Below are 8,040 nucleotides of genomic sequence, written 5' to 3' on the forward strand. Positions count from 1 at the left end.
TCCTTTATAGGTGGAAAATGATCACACATTATCCTATCTCTTAATCCACAACTGAAAAATCATGTTTCAAAATGTTTTTTTTAACTACCAATTACAACGCAAGTGATGCCTCACAATCCATATGTGTGACACATCAGACGCCTTGGATTATCCATCTCATAAGAAAATAAGATGATGTCAGACACTCGGGAAAAAAAACCCACATAAACGAAACTCGAATTAAACTCCGACCCGAAATAAATAATATATATCAGTAGTTATTATCTTTATATTTGGGCCGTATGGTTAGCAAAGGGTAGAGTATAGTAAAGAAGAAATGGACAGGTGGTGGTTAGTTTGGTGATGAAAAACAGAGAACTCCCACACCAATAAATATTGTCTGAAATGTTTTTGTTGTACGTTGAGAAACGTTCCTATCCTAAACCACTCGTCTGGCCATTGTCTGATCTGGATCCGTACCCTTTTTCTGACCCGTATCAGTCCACTCTCTTTGACAGTCAACTTTAATTCAAAATTTGGTAACAGTAACTTTTCTAGTAAATAAAGTTCTAGCTACTTTATTTTTATTTTATCTTAAAACAATCATTATGTTTTTTTTCAAAAGGGTTTTATCATAGTTTTATTTAATGCGAAATGATATATACAAAAGGACAATTTTATATCATTAACAAAGGTACATGTTTTTATGATTTGTCATCAGCCAATTACAAGTGACTGTATGTTGATAAACGGTAAATGTTGTAAAATGTCAGGGAGATTTTTTTTTTTTTTTTTTTTCTTTCTTGAGGGGTTTGTATATACTACAATTAAATAGCCAGGTTGGATCAAGTGATTAATATCCTTGCCTCTGGAAACAGAGGTCATATTTTCTATTCTCATCCATTGCAAGGCCGGAGGTCCTTTTCTATTTTTAGATAGAAACTGAAAGCAACCTCTTTACACCGTCGTAGTAGAGGTAAGGTTGTCTACATCTTAACCTCCCCCATACACCGTCGAGGTATTGGGGCCCAAAACCCGTGGAAGACGGCATTGGGCGTTTCTTACTTACTTTTATATATACTACAGTTGTACGATATGTTTTATTATTATTATTTTTCTTGAAAGGTGAATTTCTCTGAAAACTCCGTGTCACGATTCGACAACGAGAGGTCTAGCATACGTTGTTTTAACCGGATCCGCGCTAGAGAGCCCCTTCGAAGTAGAAATGTCTATTTCAAATACCCGATTGGGGGGGGCATCCTACTAATCCGCCCGAAGGCACGACGATTAATAGGAGTAAACTCTACCCCTTCAGAAACTTGAACCTGTGTAAACCCAAGCCAAGCCCTCATAAAGAAACTTCCTTATGTCCTCTCTAAGACTTGAACACAAGACCTCATATATGGTGGGAAAGTCTTTCAACCATTGAGCTAATACTCAAGAACCAAAATATTTTATTATTGAGTTATGTATTTGATTGGTTTATAAATTCGTGCATGGTAGTTAATGTCAATCGAATTCAATAGAACATTGAAAAAAAAAGTTGCCGAAAATGGAAAGTTGCTAAAATAAAGTCTTGAGATTCGTTTAAGATTATCATATTACAGAAATAGAAGTATACATCTATCAATACTTCTTTATAAAAATTATCACATCTTCATTTTACAAAATAGTTACACATTAATGGTTACATACAAAATTATTAAATTATCCTTAACTAGCTAAATAACCCGGGTTCAACCCGATAATTTTAATACAATTTTTGCTAGTCAATATTCAATAATACTTAGTAAAGGAATAATTGCATATTTGTTTAATTTTTATATATGAAATATACTTAATCAAAGAATGCAATAATAATTGAACACGGTGCAATAAAGTAGTTTCGCATTGATATATTTCACATATATGAGAGAAACTGATAAAATAATACACAAGAATGGGGAAAAAAAGTTATAAACATATTAATGTATTTAAAGCTTTTAATAGATATCATACAATCAACTTTTCATTTGCTCAACACCTTCAAATTCGAGAAATAATAAAAAAAATTATGAAAATTATTACAATACTGTATAAGAAGAAAAATCATTATTAATGCTAAAAATCTTATAAAATACACACGAATGCATAATTATATTCCTTTAGTTAAACTACAATTAAAAAATAATAATAATTAAGCTACAAATTAAAATAAACTATAACTTTATATTAATAATAATAATATTAGCATAATGATAATAGTTAATAACTATACGTGAAAATCTTGGCATGGAATTTGTAGGAGGAAGATTTAGTTTCCAAATTAAATCAAATTCTACAAAAATTTAAAGAAAAGAAAAATCAAAATGATTTATGATTTATGATGTCATAATTTTTTAAAACCCTTGTAAGAAATAATATGAATTTGACACATAAGATTTTTGTTTAAAAAACTTCTAGAAACAATTCTCTTTTATTTATATAAGAGATAACCACTCACTATGAAAAAAGTTTTTATAAAATATCAAATTTGCCCTTAATTAGTTAATTTATATTTTAATATCTAACATTTTAAGCTTTTATCTTTTAAAAAATTTTCACTATCACAATTATATCAACCTACACCACTTAACACCGCCACCACCACCAATAGTACCATCACCGACACCACTAGACCGCCTTTTTCATTACCGTCGCCGCATTACGTAGGTACCATATTCGTATACATATATGTTTTTACCATAAGCTTGAACTTTTACTCTTTTAGCTGTCGATATTTTAACATGTTTTCTATTCTTTAAACTAGAAATGATCCCCTGTCATGTATGCCCTTTTTCAATACAACAACTTCTCTTAATTTTATGGCTTTTGTAATATACGCATTGATCTATAAGTTTTGGATTTCAGTCTCATGATATGTGAAATTTGTGTGTTAGCTGACTTTCCTAGAGAAAAGAAAGAACAATATTTTTTTATTTATCTATACTATGTATATTCCTTTATAAAAAGAAAAAGGAGATTTCTTCAAGTTAACTCTAATAATTTTTGTTTTTGGGTGAAAATTAAGGGGTCAAGATTCAAAGATGATATTTGAATCTTGACCATCGATTTTTATTTAAAGGTTAAGATCTCCCCAACTCGACTCAAGTTGGGAAATCAACTTGAGAGAATCCTCACTCATAAAAAGAATAGCACCCTCTCTCCAAAATGTTAAATATGCTAGACGTGACAAAATTACATTTATACTCTCCTTATTCCCTACCCCTTTAACACACACAACTCACCCCTTATTAGTATATGTATAGCATTATGATTTAAACATCCATTCGGGGGAAAAAATAGGTGTACACCAAATATTTTGTGATGTCAATATTATAAAAAGAATACCCCAATGTTGAAAATTACATGAAGGAAAATGTTAAAATACTTTTAATGATTAAATTACATTGTCAATCATTTATCTTTTAAAATATCTCTGATAACTCTTCACATCAATTACTTTTACATCAATTATCTACCTCAGTCGATGTTGCCTCCACCACCAAGGGCTCATCCCCCACCACCACACCATCGTTGACACAAATACCGCTACATCACATTGCGTGAGTACCGTGCTAGTTCTTACTAATAAGTCTTAAATGTTGTCAATGGGGTTGGTGGTCTATTGGTAAAGTCTTTGACATTAGGAGGATCCACTTGGGTTTGAGTCTCACTTCTCACATTTGTGAGGGTGGATTAATAAGGATTTATCAAAAGTCCTGGTTTTCAGGCATATGTGTAATTTAGAAGTAGGAGTAGCATAGAATGTCGTTAAAAAAAATAATGAGTCTTAAATGTTAATCAATTCAATACTTTTAGAGTTTTAGATCTCTTTCTTCATATAACGCTGTGCTATTACGCCGGTGCTTATAGAGAGTCCCCCGCGGCGTCCTTGAGGCTCAAGACGCTCCAAGGCTTAATGATACCCATTGTCCTTCTGGCTGCGTCCTAAAACTTGTTATCCACCAAGAAGTTCAAAAACGCTCGGATGTGGGACCGTTAATATCTCTTTTCTTATTCTTTTTCTTTCTTGATTAAATTTACATATATATATATATATATATATATATATATATATATATGTTTTTATAGCTCTGAATATATGTGGCTGGATTTCGAGTTTTTTGGCCGCCGCTATCCTGATGAAGACGAAGGGCGTGTGAAATATATATGCTTTTTATTTTTTCAAATTTAGCCCATGAAATATTAATACATTTATAAATAATTATATTAGTTGTATAAATGTTAAACTTAACCCCAACATTAATTTAGTTTTAATGTAATGTCTTTAGTAATAATAGGATCTTGTTTATTAAATGTATTTTATTTGAGTTGTGTTTTTGTTAATAAAAAAAATATAAAAGAATTGATGATGTGGTGAAAAAGTTCTGTAGAAGCTTGCCTTATAGGCAGGGGAGTCATGAAGGGAGTTATGAGGGGAGTCCTGCTGACGTGACAGTGAAGAAGCTGAAAGACTCTCCTTTTTATAAGCACAAACTTTATGCAAATTGGAATTCTGTATTTAACACGTGTGTGACGCATGTTAAAGGACATTCCGTTGACTCAAAAATTTCAAAAATACATAAAAATCCTTTTTAATACATATCAAAAATTAGAGTAGAGCTCTTTGATTAGCTTAATGTTTTAGAAACCGTTATAATGCTCATCAACATGTGTTTTGAGATCACATATTAAAATTCTCTTTGAATATAATTTGGAATAAGTATTACTAAGCTTATGATAGACATAAGACAACATGTGTGCTATTGCTAATAGTAGTAAAATTTTCTCTGAATTGAATTTAAATCCATTTAGAGGGAAATTACTTCATCGACATACTATATAAAACAAAAAGAATATGTGTTAGTTGATTTACAGAATTCACAACCATATGGCAAATTTTCTTCTGTTCTTTTTGGCATTTTTCTCTTGTTTCTATCGTATTGTTGAGGGCTTGGGACGCATGCGTGCTCCAAATCTGTTGCTCATAAATCATTGTAGACTACTGCTTAAATTTTTGAAAATGACAAAATGCATTCATTTTGATAACTTTTGACACTTTAAGATTATTTTAAATAAATTATACTTTTTAAACAGCCTAATTGAAAAACATTTCCATCCTTTTACGTGTTACAGAAGTTCATTTTTGACTTTTTATAAACTTACTCAAAGTCACAAACCACTGCCAGAGTTCGGAGATTTTGCTTCAAGATGGCTAAATACAGAATGATCGGTAAAAAAACCGATATGTATTTGTTCCATTAGTTTATAAAAAAAAAGCTTAATTTTAAAAATATTAGGCCAAAGTACTTTTTTCGTCCATGTGGTTTTTTGAATAAACATTTTTCATCCTCGCCGTTAACTTTTGGCTAATATCCTCCCCGTGGTTTGCATTTCGTCCCTGCCGTTAAACCCCTCACATGCAAGTCACGTGAGGGGCATTTTCGTCTTTTCATAGAGTTAAGTGCAAAAATCGTCCCTGTGGTTTATCGTTTTTGCATTTTTCGTCCTCGCCGTTAACAATTCCAGGAAAAAATAAAAAAAATAAAAATTATCGTACCAATTTAATCCAAACAAAATAAAAACCTATATACCTACATTTGAGGATATGCTCAATCACTTTCAAATGCAACCACGTACATACAATATTTTAAATACCGGTAGTATACCCGTAATACCGGTATCGAAAGGTACCCCGCTACAACTATTTCTGATATTTTCGGTATTACCGTTCCGGTACTTCCGGTATTCACATTTTTTATTTTTTGAATTTTTTTAAAATTTATTTTTACAATACTTTAATGTTATTTTTTGTAATTTGTTATAAAGTACCTAATTTTTTTTTTGAGTGAATTCTAATTATATTTTGACTATTTCCGTTATATTGTAGTAAGTTTTATAACATTTTTTTTAAAAATAAAATAAATTAAATTAGTTGTACCGGCCGGTATTAAATTAGATCCTCATATGTAGGTGTATATATAGGTTTTTGATTTGAGTTTGTTTTGATTTTTGATTAAATTTTTGTTTGAAAGTTTGTTAAATTCAAGGATGAAAAATGCAAAAATTACAAACCATAAGGACGAATTTTGTACTTAACCATAGGAACAAATGGGTAAAAAGACATATATGCCCCTCACGTGCAAGGCACGTGAGGGGGTTAACGGACCCAAGGACAAAATGCAAACCACAGGGACGATTTTAGCCAAAAATTAACGGCGAGGATGTAAAGTGTTTATTCAAAAAATCACAGGGACGAAAAAGTACTTTGTCCAAAATATTATGATTAATAGTGCACTATCCATAACATAACTCCGTTTTTTACTCAAACACAATTTCATTTAATTTTGGTGTAGGTTATTTTCTTAGATTTAGCCACTTTTTATAATATAAGATAGCTCATTATAAGAAGTTAAGAACCAAGCTGCCTGCAAAAACCTGACTCGAGAGATATGTTCCGCGAAAACAAGTATATAAATAAATAATCTTTTATGCAATAATAAACTCTAGCTTTTTTTTTTTTTTTTGGAATGGCAATAATAAACTCTAGCTAGCTAGTGTTTCTTTTATTATTTGAAGAAGAAATTAATATTATGGTTCCTCTGTTCGTCATGTCTAAACATTAATGAGATTATACTTCTAGCAGGGAGGTGACACACCCATATCATGTCGAAAAGCCACAAATTAGAACTTTCATATACGGTAAATACTTAACCACAAAATACTAAAAAATCATATCTTACCATTTTCTATGATATACTAATTTAATTGGACATATGTAGTGTTAGGCTTTAGATCGAAACACTCAGCTCTAAACCAATATCAAATCGATATTGGGATAAGTAAAATACGATAATAAATAAGATATTCACATTTTTGAATATTTCGTGGTCAAGCTGTCGTGGTCATTATGACGTATTAGCCCTATTAATGTAACTCTTTTCTTACTTCGGTACCTTGCCATATATAGTACGTTCTATTAATTAAGATGGCTGATTAAAAAAATGCATCCGACTTAAATTAACGTTCCTTCCGCATACCCGTTTTTGGACCCGCAGTAACGCGCGGGCACAAACTGGTTTTTTAAAAGAAAACAATTCAAAACTTGACAAGAGAAATTCGCGAAAATCAGAAAACGAAAGACTGACCGAACAAGAAAAAACACTGTAGAAACACACAGATATACCGAGAGTGAAAGGTTAGATTAGATGGGATGAATGTGTGAGATAGATGCCAAGTAATGGACATGTATATATGGGTCCTCATGCCATTACAATTTATTAATAGCAAACTATTTTCACATCAAAAGACAAAAACCTTTACTCGTACGTTAGTGAAGATTCGGACAATAAACATTTAATGAAATGGAGGTATATGCACATACACAAATGTGTACTACTGGTATATGTATATATGTATATTTATATAATTTAATTTGTAACTAATATATATATGCTTGCAGGGTGGACAAGAGAATCCTATGATCCTTTTTTACTATGAGTTTTTATGTTTTTTAATTAGGAAATCATGTTTTAGAGACAAATTCTGTCGGTTTGTATGTACAAGAGTGTACAATTTGAACTCTTAAGCTTATATATCTTGATCGAGAAAATCCCGACTGGTTGGTGGGTGAACTTCTTGACATGTCAAGCACACGTAAATTAGTAAAGCTATTTTAACTTGTCAATAAAATATAACTTTTCATGTCTCTTCTAGGATTAGAACTGATTATACAGATAATTAAACGAGTACTTGGCTCATAAGCGAAATTTTTTCATAATGTAAAAAACTAATTAATGTGTACGAATTTTGAGTCAAATATTTTCTATTCATTTAACTTATTTGAGCCTATCTTTTAGAGTCGAGAGTTTTATATCTGTAATGTTTGGTTCGGTATGAAGTAATATTTAAGCCTCATGTAACCTTGACCCACGTTAATTATCATAAAATTAACAGATTCAGCTTGTCGTATCATTTCAGGATACAGAGTAGGCTAATCAACCGATACTTGTAAGAAAACAAGAGTTGTATTATTTGCCT

Source organism: Erigeron canadensis, chromosome 9, assembly GCF_010389155.1.
Source record: "Erigeron canadensis isolate Cc75 chromosome 9, C_canadensis_v1, whole genome shotgun sequence".
NCBI classification, from domain to species: Eukaryota; Viridiplantae; Streptophyta; class Magnoliopsida; order Asterales; family Asteraceae; genus Erigeron; species Erigeron canadensis.